The sequence below is a fragment of the Ambystoma mexicanum genome, unplaced genomic scaffold (assembly GCF_040938575.1).
Source record: "Ambystoma mexicanum isolate Mex_15411 unplaced genomic scaffold, UKY_AmexF1_1 Mex_scaf157, whole genome shotgun sequence".
Taxonomy (NCBI): domain Eukaryota; kingdom Metazoa; phylum Chordata; class Amphibia; order Caudata; family Ambystomatidae; genus Ambystoma; species Ambystoma mexicanum.
The window spans coordinates 107,594-129,592 of NW_027182388.1; the positions used below are offsets into that span (position 1 = coordinate 107,594).

Consider the following 21,999-nt stretch of genomic DNA (forward strand, 5'->3'; position numbering starts at 1 on the left):
TCATGGAGGGTGGAGGATCGGAAGTTGGAGACAGTAGACCTGATGACCTACTTGGGCATAGTGGTCAATAAAACATGGATGAGAAAGGCCAGTACGCAATTCTAAGAGTTAAGTTGGGAAGGCATGCATATAAGATATAGGTTCTATTCAACTTTACCACTCATATTCTATAAGCAAAAGGTGGTGCAGGTCCTGACATATGGAGCCGAGTCTCTGTCGAATGTGTCATGGAAAGTGTGGGGAGTCTTGGAGGGGCTATTCTGGAGGAAGGTTCTGAAACTGCCCAACCCACTGCCAGTATGTTCCACTCAATACGAGCTGAGACTACAATCCCTTGAATCAATAGTATGTGGAAAACCATATCTCTATATAGAAAGTGTATCACCTCCGACAGCTCGGCCCCATTCGACATCATGCGATGGAGTGAAGAAATCACTCCAGATGAGGGATTGAAACTCTGGATGGATAAATGTGAGAACTATCTTAAAGGGTGTAACATCACAAGGGACTTGCTGCTGTGCAATCCAACAAAGGCCAAAGAAAGCTGCAAGATCTAGATTGGAATGCTACCGTTGAGACAAGAGGTAGGGATAGACTAAGGCCTATACTGAGTTGCAAGCATAAAGGTCTAAACCAAACTCCAGAATACATACGAAAGTTTCCGTCAGCCCATTATAGAGACATTCTTATGCCATGTTGACCAAACGTTCTTCCAACAAAAAGCAGTGTAATTGGCAAGGAAACAGATTGAGGAGGCAGAATCCTATTGTAGGTACGGTGGAGACACGAAGAATGCAGAAAGACTCTTCCATCTAATAACCTCCAGTAAGGCTCCGACAGAAGTAAGAACTAGATATCTGGAGGGGCACTTGAAGCAAGCACTTCTGCTAACTGCTGAGGAGTGGTGGGAGAGAGTATGGATTGGGGAAAAAAAAAGTCTGGTATTAGCAGTAATGACATTTGTGGAGTATGTTTTAAAGGAGGGAGATTGGTTCAGAAAGAAAATGATTCATCTAAGCATGTGCGTGTTTTATCATGAACTGGTTTTTTGTTGACATTTTATGGAATGTGAAGGCTGATGTAATTAGGACCGAATGTAAAAGGTTTTACTGATAAACCAATAAACATAATAAAACTACTAACACTTTTTTCTTAGAGGTCAGGATGGTTGAAGGCCTATCTTGCCCTATGCTAAGGTGGGATTTCCCTGCTAAAAGAAACTAAGGATAGTCCAAGTCAGTAAGTTCAATTTAAAAGTCTGTCTGTGTCCCAAACCTGTACTTGCCCTCACAAGTGAAACTATACAATGTGTAGGGATGTCAGCACCAAAAGAAACAGTGTTCAAATTAAAGTTCTGAGCTTCTCTCAGCTCTGGCAGGATTCAACGTCCCCAACTTCAAAATGGTTCCAAAAAGGTCTTGAGTTCCCTTCCCCAAGTTCAACACAGTTCAAGTCTCTTGACTTTCAAGCATACTTCCTGTTTAACTTTGCAATCCTTTAGGTTCTTTAATAGTTCAAACAGGTGATTTCTTTTATTACAGCACTTATGAGATCACACAGCCTTCGATCCTTGGCCGTTTCCCAAGTTGGGCTGCTCTGTCTCTGCGCAGTTGTCGGACCACATGTTCCACCCATTACAGGTCAGGCCACCGATGACCTTTGGCACTTCATGATGCTCTTGGTTTCCCTTGGTTCGTTCCAAAACCAGAGAGCGAGTCACTCGGTCTGGGTGCAGTTGTTGAACCACACGGTTCACCCATTTGAGGTAACACAGATCAGCCGCGATACTTGGTTATCAGCTTGTGTATATTATCTGTCAACCTGCATCAAATGTCAACATTTAACGCTACTTTTCTTTAACAGTCTCCTTGTTTTGCCTTGATACAGTTAGTATTTCAGACACTCTGTCAAGCCTTTTTGACAACGCAGACCCCCTCTCTCTGAACCTGTGTTAGTAATCAATGTTTGGTATGTTATTCTCCTTGGCAGTGTTTTGTCTCTGCCACAACTTGTATCTTGGCAGTCTTTGGCTTTGCCACAACTTGTATTCACTTTATTCTTGTAACGCTTACCTTGGTATTCTGCTTGAGCTTCTGGATCCTCTGATGAATGTTCCACACTACTCACTGCCCAAAACCTGAGTCATGTTATAACAAAACCACCACCGGGTTTAAGGCGAGAGGAGTGGGAATCTTGTATGAAGCAACCCCAGGAAATGGACTGGTATCTTGCATTGGTGTTGATTCCCTAAAACCAAGCAGAAATATCTTTAGGTTCCCTGTTTTGTTCCTCTTCCCCCCCAGTCTACCACCCCAGGGAAGGCTGGACTCACCTGTTGGGTAATGCACACAGGAGAGAGGTTCCTGGGCACATCCGTTGCTAGTTACTTCACTAGCACTTCCTCAGACCGGCTGCAGCTCGCCGGATGTGATTGCTTCTTCTGCAAAAGTCTTTCTGCTTTCCGTCCCTTGCTGTTGCTTTTGACCCTCTCTGCTTAGTCTCTTGTGTTGCTTTCTTTCTGCTCCCTTGTTGTTCTTGCTTGTTTAGTCTCTTGCTGTTGCTTTTGTCCTTTTCTGCTTTTAGCTTCTAGTTTCCTTCCCTTCTGCTGCCTTATTGTTTTACGCTATTAGTCTCTTCGTGCACACTGTCCTCTTTGTCCCTTTAGCATGTGTGCTCTTATGCTTTCTTTGTCGTTCCAGGACTTGCTTGTGAAGATCATGAAGACGGCCGTTCTACCAGGATGTTGGGACAGCCGTTGCGGATGAGGCGCAGTAAGTATAATTCTCAAAGTGTTTATATTTTCATTCTTAATTTGGTCACAGTGTTCGCTGTGATTTCACTTACTTTTGTTATCTTGCTGTCCCTCACAGATGCTGTTTGGGGGAGCCAGAGGAGTATTGAGAGTGGATCGGCAATTCCGGAGCAGGTGGGTAAGCGTTATGCTGCGACATGCAGAATAACACGAAGCAACAGGCGTGGTTTATATAGGTAGCCCCACCCTGTACACTGGAGTGTGTCCTTGATGCTTTGACTGTTGAACCTCTGGCGGCCATGTTGAGTGTGAAAGTTTGGTGGATAACCACGGCGGCCATGTTGGGAGAAGCTGTTAGAATGAAGTTGTTTTAGGAATGCTGATGCTCTGAATGGACGCGCACCTCATTATAGCAATGGATTAGCCTGATGTGCGTGCCAGGAGCGCATTAGTGCAGTCCAGCCTTCCCCTCTCCGACTGAAGCATACACCACTACAGGGAGTGTTTGGGTTGTTTTTGCTGTTGATCATGACAATGCTGTGGTGAATTTCCTCTTCCACCACCTTGCTTTCATAGTGTCCATTCAAGTTCAGCAACTTGCCTTTCACACTTGCTTTGCACTTAATTCATAGGTATTCATTACAGGCTTTCACTTTGTTCACTAGTGCCTCTGAGCGTTTTCACTCCTTTCACTACAGCACATCATTCGTTTTCTACTCATGCTGTATTTTCACAATTTCCATATCTTCTCTTTAGTTCGGTATTCCATAGATATCGTTGTATTTGACAAAACACTTAGTAATTTGTGGTTCAATATTCTTTCATTAGGGTTCCAAACCCCCTTCTTAGTAATTCCAGTTTGATCGCTATTAGCAAATGCCCAATTCTCACACCTGGAGCACCCCAGTACGAGTGTTCCCTCTCTCACACTCACCAGGGCTTTTCGGCTCCTCCAGGCATCTACCTTCTGTTCTCCGCTTTCCGTTTCCTTCCTGGGTATGCATCAGGAACTCCAGCGAGCAGCGCTCGCCACCTGTGAACCTCACGGAAGTGGCCCAAGGCAATTCAGAGTTTTGTGTGAACCCAAGCTCCAGCTGTGAAAATGCAGCATAGGGGAATGCAGAGGCTCCAACCTCCTCACGGCCCACTTGGGTCGTAGTGCATCCCTCACCACCTGCAATACACAGCATCCTCTCTACCGGCCCCTCTCCAGCCTTCTCCTCGCCTTGCAGATGCGTCCTTCTGGCCAGGCAGGTTTTTCTTTCCTATCTGCCGGTATGATATGATATTGCATTTATAACGTGCATGTACACAAGTGTTTCTAGGTGCAACAAGACAAGGAGGGGGAAACAGAGGGAGGACAAAACAACTATCTTACTAGGCCATGTGTCATTCAGATCGCACAAGTGCAGGGGATCGTCATTGATGTACCTATGACCTCTCAATAGGTTGCAGGTGCAAATCTGCAAATCCTATCCCTGACAACAATGACATCTATTAATCAGACATGCCTGACCCTTGCAACGGCTTTCCTTTATAGTCCTCTTAAGCCCTCAGATTCCTCATGCCTACTACGAAAAGATCCCAAAATAGGGTGTGCCGTAAATATGAGATGATCCAAATGGATGTCGAAAGGGGATACTGGTTAAATAAATGTATCCAATGAGAGCATGGGAACTGAGGGGTATTAGATAGCTTTGTATAGGGTGGATAAATCATGTTTTGGGGGGTTGACTTTGCAATGAAATATGTGGGACTGTTGCAAAATGTATATAATGTTAAATCCTTGTGTGGTTCGAAGAGAATCGGGTTAGTTTGACTCTACCGCGTCACTTAGCCCCCGCCGGCCGTTTAAACAATAAACATTGACTTGCAGACAATCCTGCACTCACTTCTTAAGAGGTGTGCCTATTTAGGGTTAAGGAGATCAGAGGTCCACCCACCCATTTGGTGACCCTGATGTCATCTCCAGGCTTTCTGAGACATTGGGGGTTTCCTGTCTGCATAAATTGTCTATGGCGCTTCTGCAGGGACCAGTCTTTCCTGCATGATAAAAGGAGAGGTCTACAGGTGCCATGCTGGTTGAAGGCCTGTCTGCTCCCCAAATGCATGGTGCCGCAGTCCAGCTGTGCAGAGCGAATTGAAGGAGCACCACTTCAGAGACTATTTGACGTGAGTGCACTTTGGTGGGTAAAACAAGAGGGTTTCCCTTAGCTTTGGGGTTTTCTGATAAAGGTAAGATGGGCGTGGATGTGTGGAGTGAGACAGGGTTGTGTAGGTTGAAAGGGAGATTGTTTTGGAGGAGTGAATGAACGGTTTTATGTTGTGAGTCTTTTTTCCATATATTTTACCTAGTTTGTTATTTTAAGAGGGGTGAGGTGGCATTTTAACCATACAACCTTTGATATCCTTCAGTTTGCCTGCCTGGTTGGCTGGAACACTCACCCAGGGGTGAGGTGGCATCTTATCGTAAGTCCACTCGTAGATACCTTTATGGAATATACCTTTGGCACCCTTCATTTTGTTTGTCTGTGCAGTTGAAGCCCCCTCCCCACGGAACCAATATTTGCACCTATTTTGTTCTTTTCTTTTCTTGGTTATTCGAAGTCGTGAAGGGTAGCCTTCTGTATTTGGAAAAAGACAGCATTGTAGTCGATAATGTACAAGAGATGAGGATGTAAAGAGTATTTGGGCTCGCATTGTGTAAAATGCAGTCTTTTGTGTGAGAGAGGGAAGTATAATTACTGAATAGCTAAGAGGTGATCAGCGTGAAAGCGAACGAGTTGAGTGATTGTGGGGAAGCTTTAAGAAATTGGGAAGGAGCAAAAAGGGGTCCCTTGGTTTGAGATTCTGTGCCGCAGGTTTGTGTTCCCTGTTTGGATTCATTTTAGAAATACAATTGTTAGAGTTAGGTTGGTTTGGAATATGGAGACGCCACTGAATCACTTGCGTCAGCTACTTCCTGGGTATAAGGTAAAGATTTTTAGATACCATCGAGAATGGCTGCGGGAAACTAAGGGTGACATGCTTAATTCATGGCCTGAAGAGGGGACCCATGCTAATGGAATGTTGGAAAACATGTATAGCTTCTTAGTCACTAGGCACAAGGGATCGAACTTGGAGAATAGTGGAAGATGTATGCAAAGGGCAGAGAAAGGAGGGTGCAGGGATTCCTTCTGCATTGCCCCCATATGGGTGGCATTCTTTATCGCCCGCGGAAGGGTATATCAACCCTGTGTTTGAAGCACCATTTTCTCCAGCGGTCAGTCCAGTGGTTACGAGGTGGATATGAGTAACTCGGACCATAGAAAGACTGAGAAGGGAGGGTGAAAAGGAAATAACTCGCTGAATGCTAAGTTAGCAGAGAGATGATGGGTGGAGGAGTGAGAGGGAGTGAGACCAGCAGCCGAAAGATTAGGTGATGGGCTGAGAAAGGGAAAACCGTGCCTTCCACTGCCAGAATAGAGGATACGTTGCGGATGGTAGTGGAAAACCAGGAGCAGAAAGATTTGGAAGAAGCGCTGAGACTAACGGAAGGAAGGTAGAGGCATGTACAAATCCTTAACAAGCTTGATAGGTCAGACTTCGATCTGGACTGAGATCAGCCTCCCACTGACATCAGGGGCCATTTCAAACATCCACGAGGCTGCAGTTTTAAAGATGGCCATCGCTGTTGAAATCAAAAGCCCTGGCATCCAGAATTCTCTGCTGAACACCCCATGAGCTGATTGGGCACAAGTAAATGAAAAGGAAGCTGCACTATGAAGCCGGGTGACGAAGCCTCCTCACATAGGAGACGACAACCCTCTGGCAGATAGCTACACATCTACCTTAACAACCCCAGTAGACAATGCTCCCCCGTAGCCCAACGAAGAGCTAAATCCATGAGGCACCTGAACTCCTGGGTTCACCTCTGACCTACAAGACCTACAAGATAAACGACTAGCAGAATCTAATTGGGAAAAAAAAAATCTCAGCCTCCGCCAAAATGGAGTTCTACAATCTGCAAACATGCCATCATCTCTGCTAAATCCACCACCTTCAACTCCAGAATAGCAACGCGCAATGAGCCAAGAGAAATCTTCACTATTCTTAGAGAGCTCAAATCCCCCGCTACCACACCCCTTCCATTTCCAAGGACGAGGTTTGGTGCACCAATATCCAATCCACCATGCTCAACAAAATTGACACACTTCACAAAATATTCCAGACCAAACTATCCACCTTACAACCCCACTCATGCACCACTGCCGCCACCTCCATTCCAACCATCCATCATCAAGGACTGCCCCGAAGCCCTAGCACCACTCATCACCACCTTCATCAATGCCTCCTTTGCCACAGGTATAGTGCCCTCCAGTCTCAAGGAAGCCTGGGTTCTCCCACTAATAAAAAAAATCCTCCTTAGACCCAGCAGTTCCCAATATTTACTGGCCAATCACGACTGTCCCATTCCTACTCAAAGTCGCTGACAGGGCAACATACCTACAAATCCAACACTGCCTGGAAACAAACCATATTTTAGGAATGCGTCAATCCGGTTTCCACCCAGGCTATGGTACAGAATCTTTCTATCAGCAGCGTTCAACCTGGTCAACCACAGAATCCTCTGCCACCTCCTCAGCTAACTTCTCCTCTGAAGCCACAGCTTGGATTGCCTCCTTTCTAGAGGGGAGAGTCATGAACGTATTTGCCGACAACACCAGTGTCCTTACAGCACCAATCCCTTGCGGAATACCACAAGGTTCCTGCATCTCCCCCAAACTCTACATCTTCACCAGAACCCCTCTTCAACATTCTTGACTCCCTCGGCACTGCCTACACAAACTATGCCGACACACAAATTCTCCTACCCCTCTCTGGTAACTACATAGAAGACTGAAATACCCTTTGCAGCGCCTACACAACCATCCAGGACTGGATGGCAACCAACCGCCTCTGCCTCAATGGGGACAAGACAGAGATCCTGCTGATCAGGCCTCCTGCGGTGTTTAATAAGCTCAATCCCCAAAACACAGCATTCAAAATTGATGTCATCAGGATCCCCATCTCCACGTTAGTGAAGACCCTAGGGGCCTCATCATGAGTTGGGCGCTAACCCTGGCAGTATTACCGCCAGCGCTATTAGCCCTACCGCCAACACCCCTGGCGCTATTGACGCTGGATCATGGGTTTGGCAGGCCCAATGTGGAATGCTCGGCACTATTACCGCCGGCGGTACTACCGCCAGTGGTAATCGCGCAGAAAATTGGCTGGGGGTAAATCCGCCAAGTCTGTGATTTGGCGGACTATTAAATGCAGCGGTAATAGCGTTACCGCCGCTTTTAAGGGTTACTGCCAAATTTGTGATGAGGCTCTAGGTGTCCACTTTGACGCTATCCTCTCACCCGCCAAGTGAACGCAATCGCCTCATCAGCTGCCTACCCAACCAAATTGATAAATGCCTCTAGACCCTTTCCATCCCTGCCTAACCTTGCACGTGCAGTCATAGGCTCCAGGCTTGACTACTGCAATGTCCTATTTGCTGGCACCTTGTCCCAAAACATACAAAAGCTCCAAATTATTCGGAATAATGCCCTCCGAGCAGCACGGCACATTCCCAAATGGGAACACATCTCTGCCGCCAGGAGAGCTGTACATTGATTGCCTATCAGTGAATGGATCATCTTCAAAACCCTGTCCACTACTCACAGGCGCATGTACAACACTGTTCCCCCTCTACCTACCACAAGAGTTCACTCGTGAAGGCCCACTAGAACCCCTTAAACACATCAACTCTGTCAACCCATGTTAGGCAGAAACCTGTGCAGTTCCCTATGGGACCACCGCAAAAGATTTAGGACTACAGGTGTTTGGCAGTAAACCCACTTTGTAGCAGTCTGTACCACACAGATTCACTTGGTAGCTGTGGCTGAGCAGTCAGACTTCCCTCAAGAAGAGTTAGGCAGTATACAGAGTATTCACAATAGGTCAAGAGCACCCAATAGAACAAGTAAACACTGACCAGAGCTTGGTGTAAAAGAGATATAATTATTTATTTAAAACCACATCTAGAAAAACACACAGGCACTAATAGTAAGCAATTCAAAAACACGGTCACTAAAAGATATACACTCCCTTAAAAGAATATTAGACAAGTCTTAAGTAAAGCCCCACTTATTTTCAGACAGCGGTGAGCGCTTAACGTAGATGGCACTCTAATAGTTCGTTTTAAAAAGGGAGAGAAAAGCAGAGAACAAATTGAAACAGATCCCAACACTTTTACAAGAACATAGCAAGAGAGGAAGGCAAAGTAAAACCGTGAATTCAGAGTTAGTAGGCCGGATCCGCTTTAAGAGGATCCAAATGAAATGTGTCCAAGGTCACACGGTTGCAGTGCACAAAAGTCTTGTAATGGTTCAAAAAGAAGTTGGATCGAAGAAAAGGGACCAGTTAGAGGGTCAAGGCGGCCAGCCCAGTCCAGAAGGTTAAGGAGTTATTATTACCTTGTTGCAATCTTTAGAAAGGAAGGCCTGGCGGACACAGTACCTTAAAGTGGTGAGAACGCTCCAGCGGGGGCAGTTGTTCCTGGCAGCGGGTGCAAGTCGGTGCTTCGTCCGGGGGAAGAGAGGATCTCGTCGTGGAGGAAGATAGGGGCCCGTTGCACTGCCAGGGAAGAAACCAGCCGCAGAGTTTCTCAGGTACAAGGAGCGGTCCGTTGATTCGCGGTTCAGTGGTGAGTGGCTATCCGGCCGCCGGGGTGCTTGGCACGGGCAGTTCGACCACAAACCGGGCTGGGGTGTGAAGAAAGGAAGGTAAACTGGTTGTGCCCACCAGTCAGGGGAAGAAGCCTCTCCAGCCGGGAGATCTTCTCTGTCGTCGGGAAGTGGTGAGTCGGTTCCGCAGGGCTCCACCGGTGGTGTCGTCGTGGTAGGTCGGCTCAGCTTCTCCCTCGTCGGATTCTCAGGTCCTATGGCGACTTCTGAAGTTCCAGTCCCCAAAGCCCTGCTTTTATGCAGAAAACCCCCATTCACTCAGCCTAGCTGTCACTCAAACATGCTAAGTGGTGGGCCAATCACACAAGAGTGCGACTTGAGTTACCACGGTAACTCAGTTCAGGGTGCCTAAACCCCCTCCAACATCCCCTGTGGTACCCAGACAGAGTGGCACCACGTTTGGAGGCTTCTGTGGAGAAGCCCACCAAAGAGTGGAACAAAGGGCTCGACTTGGGTTGGAGTTACAGAAGAGAACACAAACGCCATTTTGGAATTGAGTCTTGGCAAAAAATACCAACCGGAGAATTAATATTAATTAAATAAACCGGCGGTATGTTCGAGGCTATGAGAATTAAATAATTAAAGCTGGTAGCCTCGAACAATGGGAAAATCCCATAGGAAAATATTTGCGGTCGAATATAAAAAGTAGTTTCCACTGCCACCAGCCAAAACTCGATCAGGGGGGACGGAGACGTGCCCCCTCGACTAACAGACCCCGGGGCAATCGAATTGCCCCGACCAGTACGTCCACAATATGATGGTTTGTACTGGTTTCTGTTAATAATTTGGGACTAGTAAAGCCAATGGTGACTTTACATGCCCTGGGAGACAGTAGTCAGTCCCAGGGTATGGAGTCTATGGTGGGGTGTCATTACGACACCCCTGTGTTACTGCACGGAGGGTGCTGTGTAACACACATAGGAAAAACGCATGAGACCCTATGGAGTAAAGGACCCCATTGCCCATAAATCACATTACCAGTCAAAGGAACACCATAAATCATGTCCAAGAGTGGGAGGAAAAGAATCTCACTCTTGGCAGGAGGAAAAAAACAAACTCCAGAAATCCAGCAAAGCTGCTGGGGGACTCACTAGGTTAGGAAATTCAGCCTAAAGAGAGAATTCTCCCTAACAACCCAAAATCAGACGCACTAAAGCAGGAGGCTCCAGCTTCCATCCATCACAGCCAAACAGGGAACTCTCTGCCACCCACCCTGAGAGTTGAAGCCTCATACTGGGTATTGTTTCTTTGCCTAGGCCAGAGATCCCACCAAATGTAACTCAATGCTTTGTCTGCTCTAAGTGTTTTCTTACTTACCATATGTTTTAGTTCATCTGAAAGTAACTAGTCTCTGTAAGAGCGCAAAGGAGGTCAACGTGGACCTGGAAGTGGGAAGTGTTGCTACAGGTACAGGGCTCGAGCAAGGAGAATGGGAACTGGCATACTATGGTAGTGCCGAGTATGCTTCCGTACCCATAGAAAGGGCAGACGACGTGATAAAAGGGGCCGGGAATTAGTATGAATGGGAATCGGATGTTGAGTAGGGAGAACAGGGCGTAGCAGCCCCACTTCCCGCTCCGTTAGCAGCGGCTACAGAGTAACACCATGGGTGTAGGACAAGCTGTGGTGCTCGTGTGGCGGTAGTGAGAAGCAAGGGAAAGAAAGGGAGAGCCCCAGCAAAGAGAGTGTAGCTCAATTTCTGCTGCTCCAGAAGTGAGGAGGAAAAGCGTATTATGTCCCATGGGCGCACATGGACAGGAATAACTTGATGAAGGCACTCCGTTCGTTCGCTCACTGCTGGGGCAGGGAAGAGGATGTATGCATTAGAGAAACACACGGCCAGTGTCAAGTTGGCCATCGCGGACATGAAAAGCTTGTTCACAGCTCAAATGGGGGACCAGTCAGACGAACTTTGGAGGCGATCAGTGTATCCAGGAGTTCAGTTGAATATGAGCACCCATGATGGAGCAACCTTCAATAATTACAGGGCACAGGTATGGGGATTGGGGGCCCTGCAAGTTATGTATCCAGATACACCGGACATAAATTTGATTCTGGCCAAAACGATAAAATTGGATGACGATCCTGCTGCACATATCCAGTTAATTCAGGGGATGTGGGGGGCAGAGACGGGAGAAGCATGGGATAGAAATTTGGCTATTTTCTATCATATGCTAAAAAAGGGACATCCCAAAGAAGTCCAGCATGATCTGCATAAGGTAGTGGGAATGGAGGCCAATGGTTGGCTGGAGATTTAGGCACGCACTGTCCATTTCTGTAAGAGAAGGCAGGAAAAAAGGACTGAGCGGGCACAAAAGGCAGAGGCCAAGCTCATTCAGAAACAAATAGCAAAGATCTGTTTAGAAGGAGCAGTGATTACCAGCTCCTTGGAAGGACAGCAGAGACAATTGGGACAGCAGGGGTATAGTAAACGAGGTATGGCACAGCATTGGATGGATGGCTATGCTCCAATCAAAAGGAAAATGACAGGGTTTCTGAGGGGTAGGAGAGGATTTCCATGAGGAAGAGTGTCATTTGGTACATTTCGAGGAATGAGGCCCTGGTTCAATGGACCTATGGGAGGCAATTATGGTGGATTATATGGGATCTAGTGTTGGTCATATGGGAGAATGGGACCAATGGCACGAGAATGTCAGAGCGGCCCACAGTAGTTTCACTTAGGTGCCCAGCAAAAGCAAACCCCAACCATGCCATATGCCCCAGGTTCTGTGCAAACGGAACCCGGTGCCTGGGGCTGCACAGACCTAGACATTTCAGCCACCTCTGCCAGCGGAGGCACTGGTACGGGCATGGGAGAAAGATCCTTTACCCCAAGGAATGGTCACTCATTACACTGGAGCAAGTGTTTTTGGAGGGAATCCTTTCCCGCTCCCAAGTGCTAACATTTATCTGGATTAGGACGGCCCACAGGGATCTCTGATGTGTCCAGTCCTGTTCGTTACTGCCAATCTGGAAGAGGTACCCCGGATAGGTGTGCAGGTAGATGACCAAACGTTTTCATTCATGGTTGATATAGGGGCGACAAAATCCTGCATCAAGAAAGTTCCCTTTGTTAGGCAAAATGATGGACACACAGGGATTCTCTGGGGCTATCCTGTTGGTTCCTTACACTGGTAGGTACACAAAATGTATCTGCTCCCTTATTATATTGTACAGATACCCTGGCAAATCTCTTGGGCAGACACCTCCTAAGTAAACTCAATATCACGATCGCGTTCACAGAGGAAGTTATAGTAGGGGTCGAGGGGGGATAACTCAGGGTCAATGTGTTTGTCTTAGAAGCAAAACACAGGTTTGAATCCTGATCTAACGGTTAGAAACCAATCTCTGGTATTAAGCACGTTATAAAAGAACAATTATAAATATAAATGATGCTCGACTCCAGGTTTGTATCCAGTAAAAGAAGCAGTTCTTTTGCATGCATGTTACAATGCCAGCACAGCAAGGAGGGACCTGTACATTCATGGAGTAAGGGTTGTGTTCATTTTAATTTGGGTGCCAGGAATTAGAGATCAGACATGGCGGATACTGATCAAGTTTCTGTTTCGGCCTGCTGATTTACAGGTACCAGGGACCATTGTTGCGATTCTTCCAGTGAATTAAGAAGGACAGGGGGGTTCGCTCAGGCACCAATGAGGAAGGTGGAGAGTGGCGCACAGTCTTGTGCATTGATCAGACCTTACCGCTAAGGATGTCGAAGACACAGGCAAGATGGTTTTTGAGTTTGGGGTGCCTTTCCAGATAGTGATAGAGCAAGGGAAGTTCCACAGACCAATGTTCATTGTTAAAAATACATCGCCATATTGGAAGGAGGACTTTGAGATGGAGTTGGACCATTTATGGACTAGCAATCTTCATGATGTGGGGCTGTCAAAAAGTGTTGAAACCTGGTGCGATATTGCCACGTGTGAGGCAGTATCCCATGTTTAGAGAGGTGGACAAAGGGATTTATGAGACCATTATGGTGCTTTGAAGCTTAACATGGCTAACTACCCAGTGAAGAAAGCGAAGGGGTCCAGTTGGAGGATGGTTCAGGATTTGTTGCATCTGAATAACAATGTCAAGGCAGAGTTTCTGGTGGTGCCAATCTGTAACATCCCTACTGGGACGACCCCCTTCACTGTGATTGACTTGAAAAGGCATTTTTCTCAGTCTCATTACACCCAGATTCCCAGTACCTCACAGCGTTTTCATATCGTGTTCAGAGATTCGAGCACACAATGTTGTCCCAGGTTTACTGTGAATCTCTGAGTGTGATCAATTGGGTTGTTCAAATGGATGTGGAGAATTTACATGTGTCTAGTACGGTAATCCAGTACATGGACGATTTACTAGTCCGTACCACCTCAGAAGAGCAGTGTCGAGATTCAATTACACTCCCCACCCTGCTTGGGGAGAAGGGGTATAAAGTGGAAAAAGAAAAATTGTAATGGAAGATCCATTTGCCAAAATAATAGAAAGTTCCCCCAAATTGGATTTACAAACGGACGATTGAGTGTCCACAGGGTCCAGTCTGGCCCATTTAATTCTCTGGTTGCACAGAGGATTGACACCACACTGGTCCAGTTGGGGAAAATTGACAAATGAGACCACTGGTGGGTCTTTTCCTATGACCAGTCGGAGTGCATGATGGTCACTCTGTAGGTTATTAAGTATCTCGAATTCCTTAATTAAATGCCAATCCCTCATGTGGGCACAGAAGTAATCAATCGTAGACGATCTCTGAGTGCCCACAAAGGTTGGCCTCCCAGGCCGATCCGCCCCCACCCGACCATTCAGTGAGCGAATGCCCCACTCCAGAAAGCACTCACAGAGCTGCAGGCCCCTTGCACACATTCTTTCATCCACCAGTTGTGCGGGAGCAACCCCATGCAGAAGTTCCTCATCCGGATTTATATCCACTGTTGGAATTCCTGCCCCAGTTTCACATTAAAATCACCTCCCATTATTAGTAATAAGGCCTGACTCCCATTGGCAATGGCATATTCTTCAATGAGGTCTCTCAGAGCCCCTGGCCACCCCTGATTAGTGGTATGTGGGCTATTGTAGACATTAACCAGAAATAGGGTACGGCCCTAGCACGGCGTGCAGTAACACATTGTATATTCTGATTTTTTGTTTCTCTCCCCATTAAGGTTAAGGCTAGAGATGCCTTCACCAAGATTGCCAGGCCACCAAAACATCTCCCTCGTTTTCCCTTTTCCACAAGGGACACACTCTGCAATATAGCCATCAAAGCATATTGGAGAAAGTGCCCAAGTTTCCTGAAGGAATATAATATCATATTCCCTCAGGATAGCGGCTATCTCCCCCTGAGAAAGCTTAGACTCAGCACCGGCTATGTTCCAGCACAGACAAAACAAAGAGGGGGAGACCAGTTCCTCTAAAGGGAGATTTTGACCAGATTCCCCTCCCCTTCCTGGTCTTTCCGCGATCTGAACCACCTCCCCCACAGCAGCTGGTCAGTCCAATTCTTCTATTTCCCTCAGAGCCTGGAAACGGTTTCTCAAATCCACTGTGGCTCCTGGTATCGTTGGAGCCAGTAGGCTCCTTCCCCCGGTATCCTCCATAGGCATACGTGGGTTCAGAAGTTTGTTGCTGGTCCGGTAGTCGGACAGGGGGGGGCTTGCGGGGTAGAATGCTCCTGGGGGGGAAAAAGGCACTGTTAGCTGATGGGGGGGCGGCGAGAGCACAACTTGGGATTAATAGAGGAAAGTACGTAGTTGAGCATAGCTGGAGCAGTCATAGACACCACCACACAGTCCCCCTTTGCCCATGTGGGTTGCTTCCCCACCCATGAGACCCTTCTGGCCATGAGAATACCGGATTCACCATCATCCCTGGCAAACGAGTATTAATCCATTGTGCAGTTTTGTTAATAAGGGAGGGGTGTTAGGCAGAATCCTGTGCAGTTCCCTTGGGGAACACTGCAAAAAGATTAAGACTACAGGAGTAAGCAGTAAACCCAATTGGTAGCAGTCTGCACCACCCAGATTTACCTGGTAGCTGTGGCTGAGCAGTCAGACTTCTCTCAAGAAGAGTAGGGCAGTATATAGAGTATACACAATAGGGCTAAAAACACAGTAGAGCAAACAAACACTGACCAGAGCTTTGTATAAAAAGTATATAATTATTTATTTAAAACACACTTTAGGCAATACACCAGCACTCTAAATCAAAAGCAAGTTAAAACACAGTCAGGTAAAGTATACACACCTCCCTTACTAACTATTAGACAAGTCACAATTAAAACACCACGATTTGTTAAACAGATGTGAGCGCATAACCTGATGGCACTCCAATAGTTCAGTTAAAGAGAGAGAAAAAGGCAGAGCATAGAAGTCCCTACAAGTCCCAAGGCAGTATGGACTGTAGAGCCAAAGTTCATAGGCCAGGCCCACTTAAAAGGGAGCAAAGCGAAATGTGCCCAGGATCACACGGTTTAAAAATGCACTAAAAGTCTTTGCAGAATGTTCAAAAGAGGTTGGGGCGATTCAAGAAGGTAAAGTTAGAAGGTCTGGGGCCAACCCAGTTGGCAAGCCAAGGATTTAAGGGTCACCTTGGGCAAACTGAAGAAAGGGAGGTCAGGCAGGACACAGTACCTTAAACAGAGAGGAAGCTCCAGCGGTGGCAGTTGTTCCTGGCAGTGGTTGCAGTTCGTTGTTTCGACCAGGGGAAGAGAGGATCTCGTCGAGGAGGAAACGTGGAGTCGCTGCACTGCACAGGGATGAAACCAGCCGCGGAGTTCGTCAATAAAAGGGGCGGTCCTTTTATTTGCTGTCAAAGTGGTGAAGCTTGGTTATCCAGCTGCCGGGGTGCTTGGCACGGGCGATTCCACCAAGAGACGTCTTTGGAAGGCGAAAAGGGCGAACTGGTTGGTCCCACCAGCTCAGAGGAAGAAGACTTGTCCAGCAGAAGATCTACTCTTGTCATCAGGAAAGTGGTGAGGTAGTTGCAGCAGGGCTTCACCGGTGGTGTCGTCGTTGCAGGTGGCTCAGCTTCTTCCCTCTTCGGATTCTTAGGCCCTGTGGCAACTTCTGAAGTTCCAGTCCCAAAAACCCTGCTTTTATGCAGAAAAACCCCCATTCAACAGCCTAGCTGTCACTCAAACATGCTAAGTGGTGATCCGGGGGGCTCACCACTGGCCCAATCAGAACAGATTGCGACTTGAGTTGCTACGGCAACGCAGTCCAGGGTGCCAATTCCCCCACCCACACATCCTGTGGAACCCAGACAGAGTGGCACCAGTTGGAGGGCTTCTGTGGAGAAGCCTGCCAAAAAGTGGAACAAAGGGCCCGACCTTGGTTGGAGTTACAGAGACGGACACGAACGCCATTTTAGAACAGAGTTCTGGCAAAAAGACCCAACCGTTGATTCAATATTAAATAAATAAACCGGCGGTATCTTTAACATTGCACCAAAACGTGGTGCGTTTAAAATCAATGGTAAAATCCTATAGGAAATATTCTGGTGGAATATTTTGCGTGGTAACCATTACCACCAGCCAGAAACTCGACAAGGGGGGACTAGACAGTGCCCCCTTGGAAACAGACTGACGGGCAATCGAATTAACCCTTTCCAGTACTTCCACAATATGATGGTTTGTACTGGTTCTGTTCACAATTTTGGACTAGTAAAGTCAATGGCGACTTTACATGCCCTGGGAGACAGTAGTCAGTCCCAGGGTATGGAGTCAATGTTTGGGGGTCACTATGACACCCCTGTGTTACTGCACTGAAGGTGCTGTGTAACACATAGACAAAAACAGATGATACCCTATGGAGTAAAAGACCCCATAGCCCACAAGCACACAACAAGTCAAAGCCATACCTCAAATCATCGCTAAGAGTGGGAGGAAAAGAGTCTCACTCTTAGCAGGAGAAAAAAACAAACCCCAAAAATCCAGCAAAGCTGCTGGGGGACTCATTAGGTTTGGGAAATTAGCCTTAACAGAGAATTCTTGCCAACAAGGGGGTGGTTTCCACCTGACCCGAATCAAGTTGGGGGAGCCCCGTGATTACTCCAACCAATGGGGTAGCCTCTGGAGGGAGGTTGAGGACTTCTTGTGCACCGGAGGGACATTTATCCTTTAATATCTTATGTGAGCCCACGGCGGAGACCCCCAAAACATTCTTGGTCCCCTTCCACAGAGTGCCCTCCAAGAGGGAAGCATTATGGCGTATTGGGAGAGAAAGTGGTACATCCAAAACTGTGGTGTTGTGAACTATAGTCTCAACCATGTGTGGTTTATTAGGGATATGTAAATGGCGGTGAGCAGAATTTTCAGGAATGCTCCCCGGCACTACTATCCCTACTCGATCTACAACCTGAGTTTTAATTTCCAAAATGTCTTTTTTTAAGACCTCTTATTAGGTCATCCATGATGCAAAGGGTTGTACTTAGAGAGGTTTTTAGGGTGCCTATTTTATCTAAAATCGGTGCAAGCTTTCTGTCCAACACTGCGTCCAGGATTTTAAAGTCACTAGACGCTGACTCCATGGAGTCATCTAGAGACACCACCAAATTGAGGTTGGGTCCTTTGTCCACCAAGATGTCAGGGGGTACTATTGTTAACTCTTCAAGTGTGGGAGCCCCGTTAGGGGTCTCCACACTACCACCTCCCAATGGATCCCTTTCTGGGGAGTTATTATTTAATGAGGTTTCAAGACATTGCGAGAGACTGGGGAGTGAAGAATTTGGAGAAGGCAAGGAAGGCATTCTTTTTTCCCCCAGTTGAACTAGATTGTAGGCTGGCAACTTCGATTTTACATTTTTCAGTATGTAAAATGCGCTCTTCAAGTTTCCCTGCCATCTGTTTCAAATATTCATTTAGGGTTGATTGTCCTGGCGAGATCTGTGGACCCTCACTTTTTCTGGCCTTAGGTTTAGAAAAATTGACACCTGGGTCAGATCCACCCTGACCAGCCACGGAACTGGGTTTGCTCTTTTTTGTTTTATTGGGAATCAGTGGAGGGGCTTTGGCCTTGCCTTAGGACATATTTTGTAAGTGTTAGAGGCAACACCTACTTAGCCAAAGAAAATGTCCAAAAATATTTCTCAATGGGCTACAGCCAGAGAGACCTTATTGGTCAGAAGAATATAGGCAAATGCAGAGCAAAGAACAACACAGAGGATGCTCGCAGGGACCGGTATGCTAGAGAACACACATGCAACACGTTAAAAGTAAGAATAAAAAAGTCACAAAGTAAAAATATAAAATCTAGGAGTGCCGGTGGGAAATGGGCACAGTGCAAAGGTACAAAAAGAAATCTGAGCAGTGGGGCAACAAAGGAGGAGGGGAGAGATATACTCGCAGCCCCTCACCCTAAAGATCAAACCCCATTATATGCCAAAACCAAGTGTTAAGAGAGAAAATGACACAAATGAATTGGTTGCACCAACATCCCCACAAAAAAGAACACAGAATGAATTTCTTCTGGCACAGACTTATAACAGGATGGAACGCTATATCCAGGGACTGGGACAGGGAATGCCCGATGGCTAGAGGAGCTGCCTTAGTCCGTCCCTCCCCCCCTGTCCCTCGGTCCACCAGAAGTAACACACAGTAAGTTTAGGGAAATAAAGGCAGAAAAACATAAATACATTTATATATTAGGCACACAGTCCTGAACTCAATTTGTTTTTGGGCTGGCAACCAGTGTACCTTCCTACAATGGAAAGAAACCAATACATTTCTATAAAAATTGTATACAAGTCTGACTGTGGCAATCTGGGCCACTTGAAGCTGATGTAACTGATTTGCTGGCGCTCCTAAAAGAAGGGTGCTTAAGTAAGCCAAGCTGGAATTAACCATTATTCCCACAACAACAGCACGTTCCAATTCAGAAATGAGGGGTAGGACAGGTTTTCATAGCCTAAGCAGATAATAAACAGATCTTATAACTTCTGTAACATTGGTGTTACGCTCAAAGGTTGCCTGCCATTTGCAACCTAGATTTTTGACTTGACCAGAGAAAGAGATTGGGACATCAAAGATAGTCGGGCAGGGAATTGTGGCATGACAATTGATCAATGGGTTTTCTGGACCAAAAACAATAACCTGAGTCTTTGAGGGCTTAAGTAGGAGTTTACTGCCAATCATCCAGCTTTCAATTGCATTGGCACAAGTCAGTCAGAATTCGATCAATGGCTTCAGATGGAGATGTTAGTCTTACATTAATCTGAGTATAATCCGCATAACTCAGATCAAACCTAGTGAAGATATCCATTAGTGGCCTAATGTAGTATGGGAGAAAGCGGTGAACCCCAAGACACTCTGCATAAAGCAGGAAGATTATCAGAATAAAAGTTCCCAATTTGACAGGTTGGGATCAATCTAACAAAAAAGAAGAGAACCAATTCAATGCATCCTCTGAAACCCGGGCAAACTTAGTAAGTCTGGTCAGAAGCTGATCAAAATCTGCGGTGCCAAAGGCAGCTGATAAGTCGAGCATGATTAACATTATCTCCTTCATCAGCGGCCCGAGGAAGTTGTCCCAAAAAGCCCCTAGGGCTGTCTGTTCAACGTACCAGCCTGAACCTGGTTTGGAAATTGTCAAAAGTAGAATTCTCCACCAAGTAGCTCTGGAGCTGTATAGTTACTTCATTTTCCAAAATCTTTGATGGCCAATGCAGACCACCAATGGGGTGATAGTTAGAAAGAACTTGATGGTTTCTTCAATAACAGGGTCCGAAAATAATTTACGTTCTTGACTAATCTAGTTACATGAGGCCTTTACTGCAAGGACTTAAGGGAGTGCAGAAGTTGAAAGTTTGGAGTCCGAAAAGATGGTGACCTGCTTTCGGGACTCAAGGCTGTGATCAGCAACGCTCCAGTCTTGGTGACCCCGGATTATCAATAATCATTTTATCTATTCTCACATTCAGGTGGGCAGTTGATGACAGCAGACTCCTAGACCTAGCTATGCAAGGCCAGGTGCCGTGCGAACAAGCTCTAGCGGCAGCAGATTTTGCAATACAAAAGTCTTTGACCATTACCATGGGTTGCCAGGTCACATTATATGTGGAGCAGGTGGTTTTTGGGATTTTGGAAAAGTCCAAATTGACTGACAACACGGAGTCTTGGGGTATCTGGTTATCCAAAACATCTGGTAAGGTGTCACCTAGTCAATCCCACGACATTTGTAGCCGAACCAGTGAAACCTGATGACATTGTCCATGACTGTGCGAATTAAGAGGGCGAAGAGGAAGAGAGGACAAATGTGAAGGAGGAAGCCTTGGAGGGAGGTGAGGCACTCTTTGTTGATGGGTCTTCAACAATTAATCAGGACACTGGTGAGAGGCATACGGGTATGGCCGTAGTGTGCATCATGCTTGGGGAATACCAGGTCAGGATGAAGAAATGGTTGCCTTCACATTACTCTGCGCAAGTGGTGGAACTAGTGGCACATAGAGGCACTGGGAATTAGTAAGGAGAAGGCAGTCACTATTTATCCTGACTCTGTCTATGTAACCTCCATGGTACATTCATGCTTGTTAAGATGGCAGAGAAGAGGGTTTAGGATATCTGACTGGACCCCTTTCCAGCATGCTGCACGGTTATTCAGACTAATCAAACATAGAGGCAGGAAAAGTTACGTGCGCTGAACATACTAACCATACTGACCGAATAGCGCTGGGAAATGATGCTGTGGACAGAGCATGAAAGTCCTGTATTTTCCATTCACAGATTCCCAGACAATGGAAACCTTGTCTCAGCAGGTACAGTTGCCAGCCCTGTATCACTGTGATCCCTTTGCTTCAGATTGTGGAAATTCAGGCAAGAGCACTTAAAGATGAGAAGGAGCTCTGGGCAAAGAGGGGATGTGCCCTCTCGCCCATGGATTTGCTGTGGAGACAGGAGTTTACGGGAAAAGTAGTAATGGACAACTGCTATTTGTGTCACACCGCGACCGTGGAAACTCTGGTCAAGATGGAGGCGGTATTGAGCCTCTACACCGGTCCGCCCGACGGTCTAGTCGTCTAGGACCGGCAGGTATAAGAGGAGACCACGCCCCCCTGCAACTTGCGTTGCAACTCGCTTTGTTAGTCTCCTGACTTTCGTCTGCTTGCAGTGCCCCGTCCAGCGAATCTATTTACTTTTGCTTCATCTGATTCTTCGCTATCCTTAGCTTCCTGTCCGGATTTACTCTTCTGCTGTCAGCCTCGCTTGCTTCCTCTTCTCTCGCTCTCCCCGGTTGTACCTGCTTGGAGCCTCAGTCAACCTGTCGCGGTGTGTTCGGTGTCAGTTTCACCGTACTACTCCCGCGTCTATTACTCTTTCTCTCTCTGACGCTCGATTTCACTCTCACGCTCGCTCTCTCTCTCTGTCTATCCCTCTCTCATTCTTTCTCTCTCTCTCTCTACCGCTCTCTTTCGCTCTCGCTCTCTCTCTCTCTCTCCCTCTCTCTCTTTTTCTCTCTCGCGCTCGCACTCTCTCTTTCTCTCTCGCGCTCGTACCCTCTCTTTCTT

At 46.8% G+C, this 21,999-nt stretch overlaps 1 protein-coding gene across 2 annotated transcripts in view; it reads right to left on the reverse strand.

Annotated features, from left to right (window-relative positions):
- Window positions 1-21,999, reverse strand: part of LOC138554389 (zinc finger protein 271-like) — a 189,199-nt gene that overhangs the window by 88,144 nt on the left and 79,056 nt on the right. The window lies entirely within an intron of this gene.